The sequence below is a fragment of the Mirounga leonina genome, unplaced genomic scaffold (genome assembly GCF_011800145.1).
Source record: "Mirounga leonina isolate KUSES-001 unplaced genomic scaffold, KU_Mleo_1.0 Mir_128, whole genome shotgun sequence".
Taxonomy (NCBI): domain Eukaryota; kingdom Metazoa; phylum Chordata; class Mammalia; order Carnivora; family Phocidae; genus Mirounga; species Mirounga leonina.
In genome coordinates this window covers 12633476-12658796 of record NW_023270320.1, presented here as the reverse complement: position 1 = coordinate 12658796, position 25321 = coordinate 12633476, and the positions used below count along the sequence as shown (strand labels likewise).

Genomic DNA, 25321 nt, shown 5'->3' with positions numbered 1-25321 from the left:
CCAATTTGAGTTTTATTTCTTTTCAGGTTACTTTTTTCTGAAAATCTGGGTGCTTGAAATATTTTCCCCTATCAACCCTTAATCATGAAATATCTGGATATATTTCATTTACTCATTAATTTTTCTTAGTATGTGGTGGGCTTTTTCTGCCAGTATGTTTTCTTTCAGAACTTTTTATGCCCTGTGTTGGCTTATGGGATGTGTAGAGTCCTTCCGATATCTCTAATTCTCACTTAAAAAAAAAAAAGATTGATTTATTTATTATGGAGAGAGAAAAAGAGAGAGAGCGAGTGAGGGGCAGAGGGAGAAGGAAAGAGCATCTCCAGCAGACTCCCTGCTGAGCCTAGAGCCCAGTAGAGGGATTGATCCCACAACCCTGAGATCATGACCTGAGCCAAAATCAAGAGTTGGAGGCTTAACCAACTGAGCCACCCAGACACTGCTCTAATTCTTACTTTTAAGAGCAAGTTTCTGGGAGCTTCTATTCTAGGATTGTAATACCTAGTTGCAGCTACCTGTTTGTACAGGAAACTTCACCTCAAAGCTTTCAAGCACATGTTTCCCAAGAGGATGGGGGTGGGGGGCAGGGAGTGGGTACCTGGACAGTGAAGGAAACTGAGGCAGGGTCCAGTGGAAGTCTCAGACCCTGAATCCTTTATGAAGGAATCCTTTATGAAGTATTGTCTAAACTTCCTTCATCCAGGAGGTGTAGTGGGCAGGTAGGGGGGACAGAGACAATCTGGGCTCTGTGTGGGAATGGGCAGGGCATGAAATCAGGAAATTAGTTTCCCAGATGGGGGCAGATCAAGGGTATCAGTGGAGGCCAAGAATGAAATATAAAGAAAATTTTTTGCATAAAAAAGTAGATAAGAGGGAATAATCATATTAGAAACGCAGAACCCACCCCAATCCTGGATTAAAAGTATGTGTGGCCAGTAACTGATACGATGATGGAAATGTTTTGTATCTGCACTATTTTATATGGTAGCAGGTACTTACTGTAGTTATCAAGTAGTGAGGAACTTGATTTTAAATTTTATTTAATTTTAATAGCCACATGCAAATAGTGGCCCCAGTATTGAACAGTGCAGCTCCAGAGAGGCTTCCTCTGACTAGGAAGGGAGCCATGGAGGTTGTGGGGTCAACTCTAATACCCTCAGTTTCCTAAGCATGAAAGTTCCTCCCAGAATTGGCAGTAGATTGACTATAAGCCTTGTTATTTGATATCGGGAAGTTCTATCACTTTCTGTGTCTTCATAAGTATTTTGGTGGAAATTTGGGAATCACTGCATGGAGGGAGGTTATAAACACCTTTTAGAACATAAGTCTACCGTATTCTTCTCCCTTTTTTTCCTTCCTGCCTGCCTGCTTGCTATCAGTTTGTAAACAATGGTAACAATCCTTAAGCCAAAATTTAAAAATCACTTTTTCTTCTACTTCCTCCTACTTTGGGCCCTTTGGGAACCAAATTTAATTACGTATAGGAAAATGAGTGTTGAGTTTTTTATGGCAGGTGGGTAGGGTGGCACATATAGAAGAAATACTTTCAAATTCTTAGGTCAGAGCTTAGCTTCTTAGTCATTTTACAGTTTTAATCTTCTTTTAAGGATATTTTAAAATGAAAGAAAATTTGAATTTCTGTGTTTTCCAGGTCAGGAATTAGTTTTTAGGGCAGTCACTTTACAACAAATTAAGTCACTAATTGATTAATTGATTAATTTAGTAATCAATTAACATGGTGAGTTTTTGCTTTATGGAGGTCTCTGCTAGTTACTCTGGAAGAGAAAAAGGGGATAAAGTGATAGATGTACAGTGTGAAGGATACTTTTTAGGGATTTTTCAGTTAAAATAAAAGTCCAAGAAAGATACAAATTAACACTGATGTAATAATTATATTGACTTTGTGGAAAATAATTCAATTAGAAGAAATTTGGAAAGCCCTGGAAAATCTGGGACATGATTTTTATGTGCACTGAAATAGTTTTTGCCTTAGAGAAATTGAAATGCACAAAAATAGGTGGCTTTGCCTAAGGAGCAATGCTGAGCTCTAGCAGATTACAGTAATTTATTTTTATTTCATTTTTCAAAAATATTTTATTTATTTATTTATTTGAGAGAGAGAGTGTGTGAGCACACATGGAGGAGGGGCAGAGGGAGAGGGAAAGAAAGAATCTCAAGCAGACTCTGTGCTCAGCATGGAGCCCCATGTGGGGCTTGATCTCACGACCCTGAGATCATGACCTGAACTGAAATCAAGAGTTAGGTGCGTAACCGACTGAGCCACCCAGGTGCCCCTATTTTTATTTTTATTTATTTATTTATCTATCTATCTATTTATTTATTTATTGAGAAGGAGAGTGGGAAAGGGGGGAGAGAGAGGAGAGAGAGAGAGAGGAAGGGCAGAGGGAGAGGGAGAGAATCTTAAGCAGTCTCCACACCCAGTGTGGAGCCCGACGTAGGGCTTGATCTCACAACCCTGAGATCATGACCTGAGCCAAAATCAAGAGTCAGATGCTTAACCAACTGAGCCACCCAGGTGCTCTTAGAGTAATTTATTTTTAATTAAAAATTGATTTCTGTCATTTTTGAGACCTTCCACAAACATACAAAAAAAACTTCAGTACTCCTTTACAACCTCCTCTTTATAATTATGTCTTGTAGCTTCAATATTTCTTTTGTAACAAGAGTAGGATCTTGGGTAAATCAGAATGAGTGATACATTGAATTCTTACATCATCCACATATGTATCTACTACATGCCAGGCACTGGGCTAGGTGCAGGTCAGGGGAAGAGATGCCCTTCAGCTAGACAACATTGCAAAAACTGAGAATGGATTTACACTTGACAGAAGTAATTTCTGATGCAGAAAGAAAATAGAGTGTGAGAGAATCTGGAGAGGAGCTCGTAGTCACAACGGAGCTAATGCACTACTGTGAAGTGCAATTGGAAAGCTTTGGTGTTATTTTTAAGTCCTCAGAAGACCTTTATTTTATTTTTGCTGTTCTTGCCTCGGTAAGCCTTAGCATCAAATTGAAGCAATTTTATGTTTCAAGAAAGGAGTGAATGAAAGGAAAGGAGACTCTAAAAGGTCAACCACTCCAATTTCCCCTCCCCAACCACCATGGCATGGACTGTCGATCATCGAACATTTGAAAAGTTCTGCTTTGACATAGCTTTTTCTGTGCTGCCAGTTAATGGCGCCATTAAAGCTTTTTGGAAACAATTTGGATACAGTAAGATTTTTTTTTTTTCTGGAAAAGGGAAATAACAATCTTGCTAACTAATACATTTTTCTTTGCCAATATTGATTTGCCAGTGGATCCATGTGTTTACTCTACAGCACCCTTGAGGGAGTGTAAAGGTTATTTACAAGAAAATGGAAGTAGAGAGCAGAAGAGTGCAGATCAAATGGCCTCTAAAAGAAAGGAGTTGCAGTGAGGTCCCTGGCTTTATTCTGTACAACCTCAGCATTTTCTAGCTTTGGTGAGTTGAGATTCCCTGTAATTCTTTAATTTCCTTCTCCTAGTTATGATAGAGAGAGGAACACAAAGCACTGACTGGCTTGCTTCTACATAAAGAGTAGTATAATTCAAAGTAGATTAAGGTGATTGGTTTAGGGTCAACATGTGGCAGGGCTGGTAGATGCTATGGCAGGGCTGGTACATGCTGGTAGTAGTAGGGGGATGACCTTTCATGCATTAAAAACTGAAAAAAAAAGGTAAAAACATGAATTAATTGCAGAGGTTCTGGAGAGCAAGTTGAGAGTTCGATTCTATTCTCAGTCCTATGATTAATTCTGTGAGCCTGGTCTCTGGTAACTTGTCATGTCTCTGGTGCATCAGGCTGTGAAATAGAGTTTTTGGACATGCTACTCCATTTTCCTGTTAGCACTGATTTTTTTTCTGGCTTTAAACTGGGCTCACTCAAAATCCTCTGCTTTCCAAAGCACTGTTAGGAGGTTCACTCTCTTGGAGTGGCCCTGATTGAAACATTTAGAGGTATCCATAAGCTGACCAGTGACCTATGGCAGGCTTTCAGTTGGAGGGATCTTCTCAGAGATGACAATTGTTAGCTGAGACAAATAGGCTTGATCTCTTAAAAATCTGAACCAATTAATCTACAGGGAAGTTGTTAGTTGATGATGGTTGCTGGAGCTGAAATGGCTGGTGATCATGCTGATATGGTCTTTCCTTGAGATGGTTTTTTTTTTTTTAAATTTTATTTATTTATTTGACAGAGAGAGACACAGCGAGAGAGGGAACACAAGCAGGGGGAGTGGGAGAGGGAGAAGCAGGCTTCCCGCGGAGCAGGGAGCCCGATGATGCGGGACTCGATCCCAGGACCCTGGGATCATGACCTGAGCCGAAGGCAGACGCTTAACGACTGAGCCGCCCAGGTGCCCCGAGATGGTTTTTTGAAACCAAAAGAACCTAATCTACATTAAGCAATGTAAAGATATAGTAAAAATTGATTTGATTTCTTATCCTTTGGTTCTTCCATTGGTTTATGAAATTGTTTGCTCACTTTTTTTTTTCTCTTTATAGAGTATTCCCTAGAGCAGCATTTCTTAATATTTTTGATCTCAGGACTTCTTTATACTCTTCAGAGTTATTGTGGGCCCCAAAGAACTTTTGTTTACATAAATTATATCTATCAATATTTATTATGAAATTAAAACTGATAATATACAAATGTTTTCTTATTAAAGTATTTAAAAACAATAAACCCATTATATGTTAATATAAAAAACATTTTCTTTATGCAAAAATCCATACTTTTTAGAACAGAAAAGTAGTGAGTAGAGCACCATCATTTTATTTTTGCAAATCTCTTGAATGTCTGATAATAGGAGACAACTAGATTCTCACATATATATTTTCAATCTGTTACCATATGTTCTTTGATTGAAGTATGTGAAGAAAATCCAGCTTTGCATAGCTCAGAGGTGGAAAAAAAGAATTTTAACAGTTTTTTTCAGATAGTGTAGATATTGTCCTCTGATATTATACCAAAGTTTGACAAGTGGTAGTTTCTTAAAAATTAGTTGTAGAATAGACTGTAAAACTGTATCAATGGACTTTTTGTACTTTGTTATATTAAAATCCATTAGTCTGTATTACACTTTGAATAAACCTTTTTCCTATGAATAATTTTGTAACCTTATGTCTTGATCATTTGGAAAGTATTGGTATTGAGTTATTCAGATCTTCAAAATGTTGACATGTTTCATTCTAAAATATGAAAAGTCACATTTATTAATATTAACAGAAAAGTCTTTAAATATTGGGAAGTTGTCAAGGTTATTATGTTGGACATATTTTCCATAATTCCATTTTTGCTGGAAAGCTAAAATTTTATCATTAGCAATAAATATAGTCTGTTTTTCTCAAAGTGATAGGCTTACTTTATTCGTGTTTGAAAAAAAAGTTTTGCAAAATACTTTTTTTTCCCTCCAAGTGTTTATTTAAATTCCAGTTAGTTAATATACAGTGTAATTAGTTTCAGGTGTAGGATTTAGTGATTCATCATTTGCCTACAACACCCAGTGCTCATCACAAGTGCCCTCCTTAATACCCATCACCCATTTAATGTATTCCACCCCCATCCCCATCTACCTCCCTTCCATCAATGCTCAGTTTGTTTTCTACAGTTAAGACTCTGTTTTATGGTTTGCCTCTATTTTTTCCCCCTATGTTCGTCTGTTCTGTTTCTTAAATTCCATATATGAGAGAAATCATATAGTATTTGTCTTTCTCTGACTGACTTATTTCATGTAGCATAATACTCTCTAGCTCCATCCATGCTGCAAATGGCAAGATTTCATTCTTCTTTATGGCTGAATAATATTCCATTATATATATGTTTTATATATGTTCCATTATATATATATTTCCGTAATTTGGCTATTGTTGATAGTGTTGCTGTAAACATGGGGGTGCATGTATCCCTTGAAATAAGTATTTTTGTATCCTTTGGGTAAATACCTAGTAGTAAAATTGCTGGATCATAGAGTAGTTCTAACTTTTTGATGAGCCTCCATACTGTTTTCCGGAAAGGCTGTACCACTTTACATTCCCACCAACAGTGCAAGAGGGTTCCCCTTTCTCCACATCCTCCACTTAAGTCCAAATAATCTAAATAATAAATTATTTGACTGTCAGTTCTTTCCAAGTAAATATGTTCTAGAAAGAAGTAGCTAGTTCAGATTGCAACTCAATTGCACATGTGCTTTTCCTCAAGACAACCAGTGAATTAGATACGCAGCAGAAGAGTTTGATGGGTACCCCCCATTTTGGCACACAGAGTATTAAAGAATGTACTGAAAGATTGACATTTAATAAGATTAAAAGCATTGCCTCACCGAGGACATTCTTAAGTGGAATTGCCTTTGTTTTTTGTTTTGTTTTGTTTTGTTTCCACAAATGCATGTTGGTGAACAACAGAATGGCACTGGTATCATTTGGTGGTACTCACTGCTTTGATTAGAAAGCACCAGCACTGTTAACTACCACTGCTTTTGTACCCTCAATGCAAATGTCAACACAGTGAGAAAGGCAAATAATGCCTTAATATTATTGAGAGAATAGTTTTGACTCTGTGGATTCCCTGAAAGTATTTCACAGAGTTCGTGAAAGTTCCCTGGGGACCCTAGCATTCTGTGGGCCACACTTGGAGAACTGCTACCCTACAGGCTAAGTATAGGTTTTAGTACACTGGCCCTTGAAGCTTTTGTGTTTTATCACACTTTCATTCACTAGGGATTGGATAGCAGAAGTGAAGAGATTAAAACGTGAACCTGGTTTTTTTTTTTTTTTTTTTTTTTTTTTTATTTTTAATTTTTTTATTCTTATGTTAATCCCCATACATTACATCATTAGTTTTAGATGAAGTGTTCCATGATTCATTGTTTGTGCACAACACACAGTGCTCCATGCAGAATGTGCCCTCCTCAATACCCACCTCCAGGCTAACCCATCCTCCCACCACCCTCCCCTCTAGAACCCTGTTTGTATTTCAGAGTCCATCGTCTCTCATGGTTCGTCCACCCCTCCGATTTCCCCTGCCTCATTCTTCCCCTCCCGCTACCTTCTTCTTCTTCTTCTTTTTTTTTTCTTAACATATATTGCATTATTTGTTTCAGAGGTACAGATCAGAGATTCAACAGTCCTGCACAATTCACAGCACTTACCAGAGCACACACCCTCCCCAGTGTCCATCACCCAGTCACCCCATCCCTCCCACCCCCCCCCACTCCAACAACCCTCAGTTTGATTCCTGCGATTAAGAATTCCTCATATCAGTGAGATCATATGATACATGTCTTTCTCTTTTTGACTTATTTCACTTAACATAATACCCTCCAGTTCCATCCACGTCGTTGCAAATGGCAAGATCTCATTCCTTTTGATGGCTGCGTAATATTCCATTGTATATATATATACCACCTCTTCTTTATCCATTCATCTGTCGATGGACATCTTCGCTCTTTCCACAGTTTGGCTATTGTGGACATTGCTGCTATAAACATCGGGGTACACGTACCCCTTCGGATCCCTACTTTTGTATCTTTGGGGTAAATACCCAGTAGTGCAATTGCTGGATCATATGGTAACTCTATTTTCAACTTTTTGAGGAACCTCCATACAGTTTTCCAGAGTGGCTGCACCAGCTTGCATTCCCACCAACAGTGTAGGAGGGTTCCCCTTTCTCTGCATCCCCGCCAACATCTGTCATTTCCTGACTTGTTAATTTTAGCCATTCTGACTGGTGTGAGGTGGTATCTCATTGAGGTTTTGATTTGGATTTCCCTGATGCTGAGCGATATTGAGCACTTTTTCATGTGTCTGTTGGCCATTTGGATGTCTTCTTTGGAAAAATGTCTGTTCATGTCTTCTGCCCATTTCTTGATTGGATTCTTTGTTCTTTGGGTGTTGAGTTTGATGAGTTCTTTATAGATTTTGGATACTAGCCCTTTATCTGATATGTCATTTGCAAATATCTTCTCCCATTCTGTTGGTTGTCTTTTGGTTTTGTTGACTGTTTCCTTTGCTTTGCAAAAGCTTTTTATCTTGATGAAGTCCCAATAGTTCATTTTTGCCCTTGCTTCCCTTGCCTTTGGCGATGTTTCTAGGAAGAAGTTGCTTCGGCTGAGGTCAAAGAGGTTGCTGCCTGAACCTGGTTTTTTTGAAAGCATTTTATTGAAAAGTTAAACAAGATGGTAAGAGTCTAAATAGACTTCCTTGAGGATTTTGTTTTGATCTTTACCCTGGACTCTTATTGTGTAATTTTAAGTCAATATCATGTCAAGTGTTCCATGGTTAAGGAATATGGCATCTTGAACTTAGGAGAAACATTATGTCTCAGTGAGATAAACAGAATTTGCTTCAAAGAAATAAATATATTTCAGATCCATACAGTTTATGCTTTGGGGGGTTAGAAGAAAAGAACTGCAGAATTACGGAAAATGTGACTCTGTGCTATAGAAGTATCACTAGAAAAAGTAAATGATTAGAATAAATAGGTAAATAGGGAGTCTAGGAGGGAGGAAGAGGTTGGCATCCCACCAGTACAACTAGATAACTATCAAATCATCCTAAATACCCCAGAAATCAACCTGAAGACTGACAGAACAAACTCTACAACTAAAGGGAGAGAAGAAGCCACATCGAAGAAGGTAGAAAATGTGAAGACATGGTTTAGAGGAGAGAGAGATCCTGGCTACTGTGAAAGGGGGGAGCCATGGTCATGGAGAAGGGCAAGAGAGAGGAGCACACAGGGGAATGTACAAGGAGAATGTTTCCCCATAGCCATTGGCTGGGAAAAACAAGAGGGGCTGAATTTCATAAGTTCTTCTTGTGCAAGTGGGGCTTAAAGCCTGGAGTTTTAAAGATCAATGGGCTTGGCTGGGTTAGAGCTTAGAGGGCACTGTGCTGCTCTTGGAGAGAAGGCAGGCAAACAACCCTGGGGCATACAGTATGGAAACAGTGATTTGAAGAATGCCTGGGGTACACAGTGGGGAGAGTATTTGCTCCTCTGAGAGCATGTCCCTGAGAGACAGCATTCATGGAGATGCCTCTCTGGGAATAAAGGAGCTTGCCAGCACCATTTTCCTTGTCCACTCCTCTGCATAAACACAGAACCACCTGTGGGAAGCAGTGCAGCACAGACACTATCTGCCTAACTTGTTTACACTGAGCCCCACCCCACTGTGCTCTGGTGGAACTGCCTTTCTCACTCACGCTTACCTCAGTCCCAGCATGGTGGGCCCATACCCTAGAAGACCAGCACAAAACCTTGCCCACCCTGCGTCTCTTGAGGAGACTTTTGCAGTGCCCCAGTTCTGGTGGAGGTGGGGGCAGGTCTCATATCACAAGCAGAACAAAGCACGTCTAGTTAAAACCCACCTCATTCAGACCAAGACCAAACACTGCCCACAGCAGGCAAGGAGAGTCTCTGCAGACAACTGGCCTGAAGGATAATACAGATCGAACACTACAGCAGAGGGCATGCAGCACACACCGGAGATACACCCTGAAGCACCAGGCCCTGGACATTACATGATCTCTTCTTCATAAGGCCATTACTTTCAGGAGCAAGAGAGATAACTGGCTTTTCTAGCATACAGAAGAAAACTGAGACTTAGACAAAATGCCAAGACAAAGGAATTTATCCCAAATGAAAGAACAAGATTAGGCCATGGCCAGAGATCTAAGTGAAACAGATATAAGTAACATACCTGATGGAGAATTTAAAGCAACAATCATAAGGATGCTCACTGGCCTTTAGAAAAGAATAGAAGACATCAGAGAGACCCTTACCACAGAGATAAAAGAGTTAAAAAAGAATCAGAGATGAAGAGTGCAATAAATGAGATTAGAAACATTAGAAATGAACAGTAGGCTGGAAGAAGAAGAGGAATGAATTAATGACCTAGAAGACAATGGACAATGTAATGGAAAGTAATAAAGCTGAACAAAAGAGAGAAAGAATTCTGCAAAATGAGCATAGACTTGGGGAACTCAGTGACTCTATCAAATGTAGTAACATTTGTATTTTAGGAGTCCCAGAAGGAGAGAGAAAAGGGAGCAGAAAATTTATTTGAAGAAATAATAGCAGAAAACTTCCCTAATCTGGGGAAGGAAACAGACATCTAGATCAAGGAGGCACAGAGGCCTTCCATCAAAGTCAACAAAAGCAGCCCCACACCAAGACCTATTGTAATTAAATTCAAAATATAGTGATAAAGAAAAAAGTCTTAGTAGCAGCAAGACAAAAGAAGTCCTTAACTTACAAGGGAAGGCCCATAGGGCTAGCAGGAGGTTTTTCAACAGGAACTTTGCAAGCCAGAAGGGAGTGGCAGGATATATTCAGAGTGCTGAATGGGAAAAATCTGCAGCCAAGAATATCCAGCAAGGCTATCATTCCAAATAGAAGGAGAGATAAAGAGTTTCCCAGATAAACAGACACTAAAGGAGTTTATGGCCACTAAACCAGTCCTGCAAGAAATATTAAAGGGCACTCTTTGAGTGGAAAGGAGAGACCAAAAGTGACAGTATAAAGGCAGAAACCACAAAAGCAGTAAAAATGAATATTTCTGTAAAAAAATCAGTCCAGGAACTCATAAAAAAAAGGATGTAAATTATAATAACATATACCTAAAATGTGGGGAGGAGAGGAGAAAAGAATGGGGTCAAAATTAAATGACCATCAACTTAATATAGACTGCTATGTACAGAAGAGGTTATGCAAAAACCTAATGGTAACCATACGTCAAAAACCACTAACAAACATGCAGAGAATAAAGAAAAAGAAATCCACATATATCACCAACAAAATATGAGAGAAAGACAAGAAAGGATCAGAGAAAATCTCCAGAAACAACCACAAAACAACAAAATGGCAATAAATACATATCTACCAATAAGTACTTTCAATGTAAATGGACTGAATACTCCAATCAAAAGACATAGGGTATCAGAATGGATGAAAAAACAAGACCCATCTATATGCTGCCTACAAGATACTCAATTTAGGACTAAAGACACCTGCAGAATGAAAGTGAGGGGACGGAGAAATACTTATCATGCAAATGAATGTCAAAAGAATGCCAGAGTAGCAATACTTATTATTGGACAAATTAGACTTTATTTCTATTTATTTTTTATGTGCATCAATCTTTTTCTTTATTTAAATTCAACTAGCTAACATATAGCACATCATTAGTTTCAGATGTAGAGTTCAGTAATTTATCAGTTGCATATAACACCCACCGCTCATCACATCATGTGCCCTCCTTAATGCCCATCACCCAGTTACCCCATCCTTCCCATTCACCTCCCCTCCAGCAACCCTCAGTTTGTTTCCTGTAGTTAGGAGTCTCTCATGGTTTGTCAGACAAACTAGACTTTAAAACAAAGACTGTAACAGATAAAGAAGGGACACTATATAATAATAAAGGGGACAACCCAACAACAAGATACAACAATTGTAAATATTTATGCACCCAATATGGGAGCACCCAAATACATAAAACAATAAAAAACGAAAAGGAACTAATCAATAGTAATGCAATAATAGTAGGGGACTTTAAGATTCCACTTACATCAATGGACAGGTCATCTAAAGAGAAAATAAACAAGGAAACAATGGCTTTGAATGACACACTGGGCCAGATAGGCTTAACAGATGTATTCAGAACATTCCATCCTAAAACAGCAGAATAGACATTCTTTTCAAGTGCACATGGAACATTCTCCAGAATAGGTCACATATTAGGCCACAAAACAGGCCTCAACAAATACAAGAAGATTGAAGTCATACCATGCACCTTTTCTGACCACAGTGCTGTGAAACTAGAGGTCAACCATAAGAAAAAGCCTGGAAAGACCACGAATACATGGAGGTTAAAGAACATCATACTAAATGAAAGGGTCAAGCAGGAAGTAAAAGAAGAAATAAAAAATTACATGGAAACAAATGAAAATAGAAATACAATGGTCCAAAACCTTTGGGATGCAGCAAAAGTGGTCTTAAGAGGGAAGTATACGGGGCGCCTGGGTAGCTCAGTCGTTAAGCGCCTGCCTTCGGCTCAGGTCGTGATTCCAGGGTCCTGGGATTGAGCCCCACGTCGGACTCCCTGTTCAGCGGGGAGTCTGCTTCTCTCTCTCCCACTCCCCCTGCTTGTGTTCCCTCTCTAGCTCTCTCTCTCTCTGTCAAATAAATAAATAAAATCTTTAAAAAAAAAAAAAAAGAGGGAAGTATACAGGAATATAGGCCTACTTCAAGAAGCAAGAAAAAGCGCAAATAAACAACCTAACCTTACACATAAAGGAGTTAGAAAAAGAACGACAAAGAAAGCCTAAAGCCAGTAAAAGGAAGAAAATCATAAACATCAGAGCAGAAATAAATGATATGGAAACTAAAAAAACAATAGAACAGATCAATGAAACCAGGAGCTGGTTCTTTGAAAAAAATTAATAAAATTGTTACACCTCTAGCCTGATTTATCAAAAAGAGAAAGGACCCAAATAAGTAAAATCACAAATGAGAGAGAAGTAACAACCAACACCACAGAAATACAAACATTTATAAGAGAATATTATGAAAAATTACATGCCAACAAACTGGACAATCTGGATGAAATGGATAAATTCCTGGAAACATAAATCACCAAAACTGAAACAGGAGGAAGTAGAATACTTGAACAGACATATAACCAGCAAAGAAATTGAATCAGTAATCAAAAAAAAAAAAAAACCTCTCCACAAACAAAAATCCCAGCCAGATGGCTTCACAGGGGAATTCTACCAAAATTGAAGGAAGAGTTAATACCTATTCTTCTCATAATATTCCAAAATAGAAAAGAAAGGAAATAGAAAAGGAAAGAAAACCTTCCAAAAAATAGAAAAGGAAGGAAAACTTTCAAATTCATTCTATGAAGCCAGTATTACCCTGACACCAAACCAGATAAAGACACCCCCAAAAAGAAAACTACAGGCCAATATCTCTCATGAACATAGACACCAAAACCCTCAATAAAATACTAGCAAACTGAATGCAACAATATGTTAAAAAAATCATTCACCATGACCAAGTGGGATTTATTCCTGGGTTGCCAGTGTGGTTCAATAATCACAAATCAATCAAAGTGATACACCACATTAATAAAAGAAAGAGTAAGAATCATTTCTTTTTTTAAAAAAGATTTTATTTATTTGAGATAGGATGAGGGTGAGATAGTGAGAGAGAGAGAGAGTACAAGTGGGGGGAGAGGACAGGGAGAGAGGGAGAAGCAGGCTCTCCACTGATTAGGGAGCCCAACATGGGGATCAGTCCCGGCATGCTGGGATCATGACTTGAGCTGAAGGCAGACGCTTAACTGAGTCACCCAGGCGCCCCGCCCCCTGCCCCATATGATCATTTCAAAGGATGCAGAAAAAACATTTGATAAAGTACAACATCCATTCATGATGAAAACCCTCAACAAAGTAGGTTTAGAGGGAACATACCTCAACATAATAAAGACCATCTATGAAAAACCCATAGCTAATATCATCCTCAATGGGAAAAACTGAGAGCTTTTCCTCTACAGTTAGGAATAAGTCAGGGATGTCCACTCTCACCACTTTTATTCAACATAGTACTGGAAGTCCTAGCCACAGCAATTAGACAACATAAAGAAATAAAAGGCATAAAAATTAGCAAGGAAGAAATAAAACTTTCACTATTTGCTGATGACAGGATACTCTATAGAAAACCCAAAAGACTCCACCCCAAGACTGCTAGAACTGATAATGAATTCAGTAAAGTCACAGGATACAAAATTAAGGCACAGAAATCTGCTGTATTTCTATACACCAATAATGAAGCAGCAGAAAGAGAAATCAAGGAATCAATCTCATTTATAATTGCACCAAAACCAATAAGATACCTAGGAGTTAGCCTAACTAAAGAAGTGAAAGACCTGTACTCTGAAAACTATAAAACACTGATTAAAGAAATGGAAGATGACACAAAGAAATGGAAAGGCATTCCATGCTCATGGATTGCAAGAACAAATATTGTTAAAATATCTATACTACCCAAAGCAATCTACACATTTAAAGCAGTCTCTATTAAAATACCACCAGTATTTTTCACAGAACCAGAACGAACAATCCTAAAACTTGTATGGAACCACAAAAGACCCCGAATAGCCAAAGCATTCTTGAGAAAGAAAAGCAAAGCTGGAGGCTTCACAATTCTGGACTTCATGTTATCTTACAGTGTTGTAGTGATCAAGACAGTATGGCACTGGCATAAAAATAGACACAGAGATCAATGGAACAGAATAGAAAACCCAGAAATGAACCCACAGTTGTATGGTCAATTAATCTTTGACGAAGTAGGAAGGGATATGCAATTGGTAAAAGAATGTCTCTTCAACAATGGTGTTGGGAAAACTGGACAGCAACATGCAAAAGAATGAAACTGGACCACCTTCTATACCACACCCAAAAATAAACTCAAAACTGATTAAGGACCTAAATGTGAGACCTGATACCATAAAGATCCTAGATGAGAATACAGGCAGTAACCTCTTTGACATCAGCCATAGCAACTTATTTCTAGATAGGTCTTCTGAGGCAAGGGAGATAAAAGCAAAAATTATGTATTGGGACTATGTCACAATAAAAAACTTCTGCACATAGAAGGAAACAGCCAATAGAATTAAAAGGCCACCTAGGGAATGGGAGAAGGTATTAGCAAATGACATACCTGATAAAGGGTAAGTATCCAAAATATATAAGGAACTTATAAAGTTCAACACCCAAAAAGCAAATGATCCAGTCAAAAATGGGTAGAAGACACAAATAGACATTTTTCCAAGAAGACAGGCAGATGGCCAACACATACATGAAAAGATGCTCAACATCACTCATCATCAGGGAAATACAAATCAAAACTACAATGAGATATCTCCTCACACTGTCAGCCAAATTATGGAAACAGCCCAAGTGTCTATCCGTTGATAAATGGATAAAGAATATGTACACATACAATGGGATATTACTAAGCCATCAAAAAGAATGAAATCTGGCCATTTGCAATGATATGGATGGAGTTAGAGAATATTATGCTAAGTGAAATAAGTCAGAGAAAGATACCATATGGTTTCACTCATATGTAGAATTTTTTAAAAGATTTTTAAAAATTTATCCTAGAGAGATAGAGGGTTGTACAAGCAGGGGAGGGGGAAGGAGAGGGAGAAGCAGACTCTCCACTGAGTAGGGAGCCCGATGGGGGGCTTGATCCCAGGACCCTGAGATCATGACCTGAGCTGAAGGCAGACATTTAACTGACTGAGCCACCCAGGTGCCCCCATATGTGGAATATAAGAAACAATACAAATGAGCAAAGGGAAAAAAAGAGAGAGAGGTAAACCAAGAAATAGACTCTTAATTATAGAGAACAAGCTGATGGTTACCAGAAGGGAGGTGGGTGGGGGATAGTTGAAATAGGTGGTAGGGATTAAGGAGTGCACTTGCTGTTATGAGCACTGGGTGTTGTACAAAAGTGTTGAATTACTATAATGTACTCCTGATACTAATATTGCACTATATGTTAACGAACTGGAATTTAAATAAAAACTTAAAAAAAAAAAAAGTAGGTAAATAATAATAGTGAAGTGAAGGAAAATAAGTGCCCTAAATTCTATGAGGTCTTAAATCTTAAGAATGAACTAGAAAAATCTGGATGGGTAGTTAAGATTTGGAGGGAAAGAAAGATTAACTTAAGCTCATTAATTAGTGCATGCTGCTTAAATTCACAATGTTGGCAAAAAAGAAGGCTTTTAAATAACACTTCGGAGAATATGCCAATACAGCAGTGTATTCATTAGGAAAAATGTCAAATATGTGGAGAATGTTGAAATTCTGTTTAAAAGAATGACTTATTTTAATGTTTGTATTGAATCTAGACTTCAAAAATGATCTTTTTTTTTTGTTTTTTAAAGAAAAGATCCTTGAAGTGATATCTACCCTATTAAAAGTCAATTAAATTTATTTTTAGAACTTCCCCAAACCATGGAGTGTGACATTCATACAAAGTTATCTCTACCCTTACTTTGAAAATAGAAGATATATTTAGAAAAATCTTATTTCATAATATTTTCTGTGAGAATACTGCAGCCTATTTTATACTTTGCACCATAATATAGTTTCCTAATACTTTTTCCAGCATAGCTATATATAATTTGTCTATTTTTTTTCTATCCAAAAGACCTGCTACAATTCACAATGGCTTCCGTATCTCTTAAGTATGTCTCACATCATTAGAGATAAAGCACACAATACAGCCTGAAAAGAAAGATGTAGTGAAATATACCACTAGACTCTTACATGAAAAAAAATGAAGTTATGGGTATGCTCACTAATTTTATGTATATGTTAATTCATAGCATAAAAAATATAAATATATATACACACATCAAAATGTTAATAGTGGTTTTCTCTGAGAGTTGGCAAAGGTGGTGGGGGTTTATGATCGAAGATGTGCTTTTTACTCTTTTATTTTTATGATATTTGATTTTTTCCAACAAGTATGTATTCCCTCAAAAATCAAGGAAAGACACATACTAATTCAAAATAAATAAATAAAAATAAAAGAAATATATTGCATTTTGTTTATAGTAGAAAGTTTGGGAAACTGGAAGTTACAGAGTAGAAAACAGAAATTTTAAGTTGGGAAGATATGACATAAAAATAACTAGAATTCAACATTTATTAGTATTCCAGTGACATACTCTGGCATCAAAAACCATTTCTAGCTATAAGATTAGAAGTAACCTTATACCACCTTACAATCATGGTGCCAGGCCTAAATTTTGCTCCCAGATTATTTTGTTGTCCTTATGAATGAATAAAGGTATAAAGTCAGGTTAGAAAAGTCAAATGCTTGGGGAGGTTTCAATTCATACTACTGGTAAACTTCTTTTTTTATCTTGATAGCAGGAGGGTACTATCCTGACCCTCTGCAAATAGTCAGTACTGTCTGATTTCTGAGAATCTCTTTGACTTATGGAACAATGTCATCTACATTCACACAGGCAGGATGGCAGGTGGGAGAAAGGCATGAATAATATGTGCTCTAAAAAGACTTTGCCTGCACAGAAGTAAGAGAAGAAAGGGCCTTTGAGTATTATTTGCCAAATGATCTTAACAAAGCCTCCCCTAGAAAACGGGTCTGGTCTACTCCAAAGTAGGTGTGGCATAAACAGAAAAGACCCTGGGGCCAGCCTGGAATATTCTATTCACCTGAGAAGCAGATTTTCAGTTCCCTGGTCAAACTGTTGAAGGAAGTAGGGCTGATTTCTCAGAATACTTTGTCTATGACTAGAGTGAATCATATATTCCAATTTTCTCAGGATAGTCCTAGTTAGCTGTTTTCTTGGCATAATTGTTAATAGCCCCCTCTTTTACTCTCAAAAGTATCCTGAAAATCAACTATTTGGCATTCTTCTTACAGCTGAACTGTTGGATAAAACATCATAGTGGATGTGGCGGAGTATTGATTGGTTTGCAAAACAGTCATTCTCAACCATCTCTTTTACCATCTTCCATTGCAGAGGCCAGGAAAGTGAAATACTCACCTTTGCAGCCTTCTTGCAGCTGGGATTGGCCATGTTACACAGTTTTAGCCAATGAGAACTTTCTGGGAAAGTTCAAAAATCTATTGGTATTGACTTTTTCTCTTCTTCCTATTTTGAGTGTGGACATAATACCTGGGGTTGCAAGAGTCACCTTGAAACTGAGCGAAAGGCCAAGAATATCTCAGATACTAAGCTCTAATGGTATTGGCCCTGACGATCCTCTACCAGCAGTCAGCTAATCTGAGAACAAATTATAGCTCTATTTGTTTTAGTGTCTTTTAGTTGGTTTTCTCTTACCTGCAGCTAAAATCATTCCCAATATGCACAATGGGTTATTTTCTTTTTTTATTTTAGATTAGTCAGTTGTGCTAGACTTGGGAATCAACCTCTTTTTAGTGTGCAGCTTACTGCCCTTTGGTGATGGCAAGTCAGTCCTTTTAATATTTCTCATTCATGGGTACTACATGCAGATGCCAAAACACAAAAAGAGAGAGTGTGTAGGCTGAGGATGCAGGAACTGGGGGAAAGCAACAAATTTGTCTCCTTTCATCAGAAGGAGTTCTTATTTTGGAAATATAACAGTTTTCTGAGAACTCTAAGGACTGTGCATTTGGCAAGGTCTATTCATTTTTCATCTTCCCAACTAATGTCTTTAGGGAGGAAAAAGATAAATCTGAATGTCAGCAGGATGCATATGGAGCTGAGGGCCACAGTTACTAATTAGGTCCTCTCCAAAGACCCATTTGGATGTCTTGGCGTAGGAGATAAACAGACTACCCAAAGATGTCTTTTTTTCCCCTAGCAGTCAAAAGACCCCAGATTACCTTGTGTTAATGGGAGTGGTAGAAGAGGGCTAAGATACTTATACAGTCCCCGCATCGTGCTGCCTAGATGGCAAGGTCCTAGTTCTCTGATAATAACTGCTTTAAGGGGATAAGTATTTTATTGCAGTGCTACTGAGGAAACAGAATTCCGATCAGAGCAGGCCCTGAAGTGATTTGAGTATTGCAAACTAAGCCCAAATAGAATTCACTTGAACCTTGCCAGAAATCAGAATGTCATTTTCTTGAAGCTTAAAGGGAGAGAAAAGTAATTTGGGAAACACACAATCCTTCGAAAGGTTCTCCTTTGCTTTCGCGAGGTTCATATTTCCATATTTCCACTGAGTCCGACAGGGTGATAGTTTAAAAAAATCTGTTTACCCTCTGTTTTTCCAAAGGGTTCCCTCCATCTCTTACTACATTGAGAACCTCCCAGGAAATTATCAGTGCTTTTCCTGAGTCTGGTTCTGCTCCTACCAGTCCCTGCCAAAATTAAGCCAAAATGATTCCAGAATCCATCTGTGAGAATAGATAAGAGTGTCTTTCCATTTATATCAGACAGCTGGATTCTGGCTTTGATGACTGGTCTGCAAAACAAACCAAACAGCAAAACAGAACTCACATTTTGTCAAAATTTTTTTTTTAACCTGAAGGCTAGATGAGACTACACCAAGAGAGATGATTCTACATTTTTGGCAGGAAAAAGTACTTTAATCTAGATACATAGTTTATTTCCCTAGGGAAAGAAGTTCAGATCAGCAAAATGGCCTATTTTCCATGAAATTTGTGCTTAAAAAATGGATATAAGTGCCTAAAATTTTTGAAATTTGGTCATGGACCAGATCATTTGGCAAATAATACTCAAAAACTGCTATATTCTTGCTCTCTGAGGACCTTTTTAGCCCAAAGTTTCTCTCAATCCATCTTTCACTAGCTTACTTTTCAGGAAAAGTTAACAATGACTGAATTTTAAAATCTGATTTACATGCCTAAGCAGCACATTCTTAAGAGAGGCTATTTTTCCGCTTGGTTAAAGTAGAATGAAACATTTGCAATTTTGGATAGTCTCTGTTTAGGCTTAGGGGCTGCTGGTAGACTATTCTGTGTACATTGTAGACTGTTAGCCCATAAAGATTAAAAATGAAATTCACTGGGCAATATCTAACCAAATGCCAGAATGGAGTGGGTCAATCATGAGGGTGAAATCAGGTCTCATTTCAGTAGTAGGTTCATTGGAGACAAGGAAGTAAATTATTCCAGTTTTGCTCCAGGATAAAAACAAACATTTATTCCATTGGTTTTGCAGAGTGGAGGTGATATTCCATAATTTTTCTAGTTTTTTTTTTTTAAAGATTTTATTTATTTATTTGACAGAGACACAGCGAGAGAGGGAACACAATCAGGGGGAGTGGGAGAGAGAGAAGCAGGCTTCCCGCTGAGCAGGGAGCCCGATGTGGGGCTCGATCCCAGGACCCTGGGACCATGACCTGAGCCAAAGGCAGACGCTTAATGACTGAGCCACCCAGGCGCCCCAGTTTTTCTAGTATTTACTAGTATTCTTTTTTTAAAAGATTTTATTTGTTTAAGACCTAGAGAGAGAGAGAGAGAGAGAGAGAGAATGAGAATGAGTGGGGGCGGGGGCGGAGAGGGGCAGAAGCAGGCTCCCCGCTGAACAGGGAACCTGATGCAGGACTCAATCCCAGGACTCTGGGATCATGACCTGAGCCGAAGGCAACCGCTTAACTGACTGAGCCACCCAGGCACCTCCTTGCAGCAAATTTCTAACATTAGCTGCATATCTATAAAGTCTCTGATTATTGGAAGGTAATCTCTAGATGGCAGATGGAGTTCTATTAGGTTATCATTGTGACACCAGTAAATAATGACGTAATTTCCCAATAAAAAGGACCCATTTGGTAAAATTTCCAAGACTGCTATATTCTTGCTCTCTGAGTACCTGAAGATTCTTTTTTTGTTGTTGTTGTTAAAGATTTTATTTATTTATTTGAGAGAGAGAATGAGACAGAGAGAGAGAGCACGAGATGGGGGAGGGTCAGAGGGAGAAGCAGGTTCCCCACCGAGCAGGGAGCCCAATGCGGGACTCGATCCCGGGACTCCAGGATCATGACCTGAGCCGAAGGCAGTCGCTTAACCAACTGAGCCACCCAGGCGCCCCAGAGTACCTGAAGATTCTTTACCAGTTTGTTTATATTACATTTGATTTGCATGATTGCAAGCAGGGTAGGCATCTTCCTCAAACTATAGATACAGGGACAAGCAATGTGAGTTGAAATAAAAACTAAATTCTCTTAGGAAATTTGATTGTGTCTACCAATACTATCAGCTTATCTCCCAATGTACTTGCCTTTATTTCTCTGTCCTTTCATCTCAATTCCTAATGGAAATTAGGATTAGGTATAAGACATGCTGAATTGCTTAATGATAATAAAAGTTAAGACTTACTGGCAGATGGTGGAGGAAGGGGTCAAAAGGTTCGAGAAGTGGAAATGTGATAGTGGGCCAGAAACCCCAACACCTGATAATATTTTGCATGAAAGTGTGGAAGATAGTTTTCCCAGGTGATAATGAATGTGCTGGTGGGAGGGAGACCAGAATCACCGAGAAGCTCTAAAGCTCTGTAGAACAGGCTAATAGAAGATGCTGTTATAGAACTGAGCTCCTGATGGCAAAGGGGGTGATGAAAATCTGAAATGTTAGAATCTAGGTGGCAAACAGTTTAATTACTGGGAGAAAGATATTAATTGTCACAATAAGTGACAAAAGCAGAGTGGCAGCCAGGGGTCTCAATTTGCAGAGAGCTATGGAAATGCTGAATGGGATACTGTATTGCTAGAGGCAAGACAGATGGGCAGGCAGTCAATAAGGATACTACTTGATTTACACAATCAAAATAAACCAAGGACAGGTGATCAAGAAGCTCAGGGCAATAGCCCCACCAAAAGGCATGATCCACTGCTTAGTTTTTGGACCTATGCCAGTTCTCGGACTCCAGAGTCATTGATTGAAGGAGAGGCCAGGGCCCTATGAGGAAGGATCCTGCAACACCATGCTACATTTAATCAGTAGTATTTCTCTACATCTTTACCCAAAGGGACATAAAGACATTTACTAGGATATCTAGCACTGGGGGGAAAGAACACCCAGGTTTTTGAGGATTGTTGGGTCCAGAGACTGATTTTCATGGGTATCTGGGGACCCAAAGTGCCACCCTGATTCCCAGTGGGTGGTAAAAGGAGTCTTGCTTCAGGACTGGCTTACTGTGAGTCCACCTGGTCCATGGGCCTACATGGATGTTATTTCCTTGATCCTCCAATATATAATTAGAAGGGACAGACTTGGCAGTTGGCAGAACACTCACATTGGTTCTGGACCTGTGAGGTAAGAGATCGCACAGAAAGGGAAGGTTGGGGGCACCTGGGTGGCGTGGTCGGTTAAATGTCCAACTCTTGGTTTCAAATCAAGCCCCATGTCTGGTTCCATGCTCAGTGTGAAGTCTACTTGAGTTTCTCTCTCCTTCTCTATGCCCCTCCCACTCCTGCTCTCTCTCTGAAATAAGTAAATTTAAAAAAAAAAAAAAAAAAAAAGGAAGTTCAATGCTAAGTCTCTAAATCTTGCCCTTTCTCCAAACTCCCTATCCCTGGCCCAGAGAGTAAATCAAAATAAATACCATGTCCTGTGGGGGAAGATTAATGCCATTCTTTCAAATACTTAATGCAGGGATGGTGGTCCCTCCCCAACTCCCATTTAGTCACTAGTCTGACCCCTACAGAAACTAGAGGTTTCACACTGAATGAAGTTTGTCTGCTGAATGTAGTTTGTTTGTTTCTTCCTTTCCTCCTTTCTTCTCTCCTTTCTTCCCTTCTTCCTTCCTTTCTTCCTACAGAACACACAGCCCCTGGCATGTGGCACGCAGCAATTTATTGAGCAGACATATTATTTTCCATCCCTCTTAGAAAGGAGGCCAATAAGCAGTTTGCATTCCCAGGAGACAGAGAAGAGTGTACGTTTAGTTCGGATCTTTCCCAGGGTCAATGTTCACTCTTCCACCTTCAATCATGCTATAGTCGGAAGGGACCCACAACGTTCAGACATCTGTAGAACATCACATTCTTCCACTGTATTGATGACATGGTAACTGGACCAGATAAGAAGTGACTCCAGAGGGTAGAAGATAAACCTACGTGCTCCAGAGGGTAGGTGATAAACCTATGAAAATTCAGGGGCTCTCAATGAAATTGGTGGGGGTCTGGAGTTAGGGGGCATACTATAACATCTAATTCAAAATAAGACATATTCTCACACCTCCCACTACTGTGGACACCAATCACAATGCTTGGAAAACCTCTTTGACTTCTGGAGGCAATACATTCCATATTTGAGAATGCTGCTTCATTGCCTTTAATAAAGAACATAAACTGACAGTTTTAAATATAGGAGAGTCTGCAGGAGGTCTAGGCTAGGAAGCAAACAGTCCCGCACCTAGACCATACAACCTGGCAGATCCTATAGTACTACAGATCAGTACTGTCGTGGGAAAGGACACTATATAGAGTTTATAGCAAGCTCCAAAGAAGAGTTACTATGTGGAACTCCAGGGTTCTAGAACAGCAGACTGCATTGTTGAAATGTTCTATGCAATATAACAGCTACTAGCCACACCTACTGCCAAGCTTGACGTATGGCTAGCGTTATTTCATCTGTCTGTCTGCCTGCCTGCCTGTCTACCTATCTACCTACCTATCTGTCTAACATTTTACTTAATTTAATTTTGGGGGATTTTAAAACAAGAGGAACAGAAAACATTAGTGGTTGCCTGGGGCTAAGGAAAGGGGCTCCAGAGGGTACAGGGGAGTATTTGGGGTGATGGAACTGTCCTGTAGATTGATCACTTACACAACCAACAGGTCAGACATTAGAGGATGATTTTACTGGATGTAAATTATAACTCAATCTTTTAAAAAAGTGACTGACAAGACAGCCAAAAATTTACTCTATGAGGAAAAATAGGACTTATGGTAAGTTTTCTCTCATGAACAGTAAAAACAAGGACTTTGGTCATAAACAAAGGAACAGTAATGTATATGAGATCTTCCATATACAAAATTTTAACAATGTTTTTAAGAAAAATATGCTTATGCAGAGGTAATACTTCTTTTTGTATTTGGTTTAATTAACTTGCGCTTCTTTTCTGGGAATAAAAATGTTAGAAATGGTTATTTTTAAATTTCACAAAAGTTTCAGGTAATAAGCAAGGCATTAGAACAAAAGAGGGCTCGAAAACTCGTTCCGTAAAGTATTTACTGTAAAAACACGTACTGCTTGTAATAAAAAAAAGAAAAATTATTTCTTTGCAGTTAAAAACATGCAGTGAGTATTTGGACAAAAGAGTCAAGTTTTCCTGAAAGAGGAAATTTAAATGTAACATACTACCCATAAGCTACATATTTAGCTCAAACTAGATCTAGTTGTTTAACAAGAGCTAATTTCCAAATATAATCTATGAATTTACACACTGGTATTTAGCGCCTCTTCAAAAATCTATCTGTAAATTAAACAGTTAAGCCACATTGTCTTTGCCTTTAGAGCTTGCAGCTGCAGCAGATCATCTGGTAGTGTCTGCCTGACTGTAGAGGCAAATTTCTTGGTACTGCCAACTGCAACATGGGCTTGTCAGAGAGAGGCTGCTGTCTAGGTTACTTTCCTTCTGGCCATTTATGGTGTGGGCATATCAGGTGCTTGCTCTCAGCCAGGAAGGAACACAATGTATTTCAAGCCTCTGAAAACTGAGGAGCCTAAAGTCGCACAGTGCTGTGTTTCCAAAACAATGGTGCCAATCCAGGAGGGTTCTCAGCAGGCTGATTTTTTTTTTTTTTAAGATTTTTTTTTTTTTAATTTATTTGCGAGAGAGAGAATGAGAGACAGAGAGCATGAGAGGGAGGAGGGTCAGAGGGAGAAGCAGACTCCCCGCCGAGCAGGGAGCCTGATGCGGGACTCGATCCCGGGACTCCAGGATCATGACCTGAGCCGAAGGCAGTCGCTCAACCAACTGAGCTACCCAGGCGCCGCAGGCTGATTTTTAAAGTACCTCCTTTTTGGTTTCGGATTCTGCTTCATCCCCATCACTTTCATCATCGCTGTCATTCTCTTCCTTGTCTTCTCCCCTCTTTAAGCTTTTTCAGATATTTACTAGCTAAAATCATCTTGGGTAATAAATCTGCAAGAAAATAAAAAGTTTTGGATTCCTCTGCAGTATTTCACAAATCATTGAGTACTTCCTTTTCTTTTTCACTGCCATGTCTCTAGGAATAGGTGGCTAGATATTGAACAAAGAGTTCCACAGCCTTGGCCATGGGCACCCGCACCTCCTGGTTGATGGAGAACACCTGGGGGGCGGGGGGAGGGAGCTCTTCATGATGACCCGGATGTGGGACATGCATCGCTGCTCCTACCCCTTGTCTCTGCCGCAACCACCGCCTCCATCTTTTCTACCGCCCGCACGCGGTCTGCTGGGACCTGCGGTGAGCGTGTGAAACCAGCATGGCGGGTGTGGGCTCATTTTACTTAATTTTAATTAATTTAAATTTAAGCATTAATAGTCTCATGTGGTCACTGGCTACCATGTTGGACAATGCAGTTCTAGAGCAAGTCCATTTCATCTGTAGCACAGATTTATACCATTCAGAAAGCAGTTCCTGCTTGCTGGTTGGATCTGGTAGAGATAGAGTATCTGACCCTGGGCGGTAAGTCATGTGTGACCAGAACTAATCTTCATGTGCTGGGTTTTCTCACCTGTTGAGTCATAAATTTGGTGGGGGGGCAGGGGGGGATGCTCAGTAGTACTCTTATAAG

General features: G+C 39.1%; 1 pseudogene; it reads right to left on the bottom strand.

Moving 5' to 3' along the window:
• Positions 1–24433: 24433 nt before the first annotated feature.
• Positions 24434–25028, bottom strand: LOC118009790 (annotated as a pseudogene).
• Between the last annotated feature and the right edge of the window lie 293 nt (positions 25029–25321).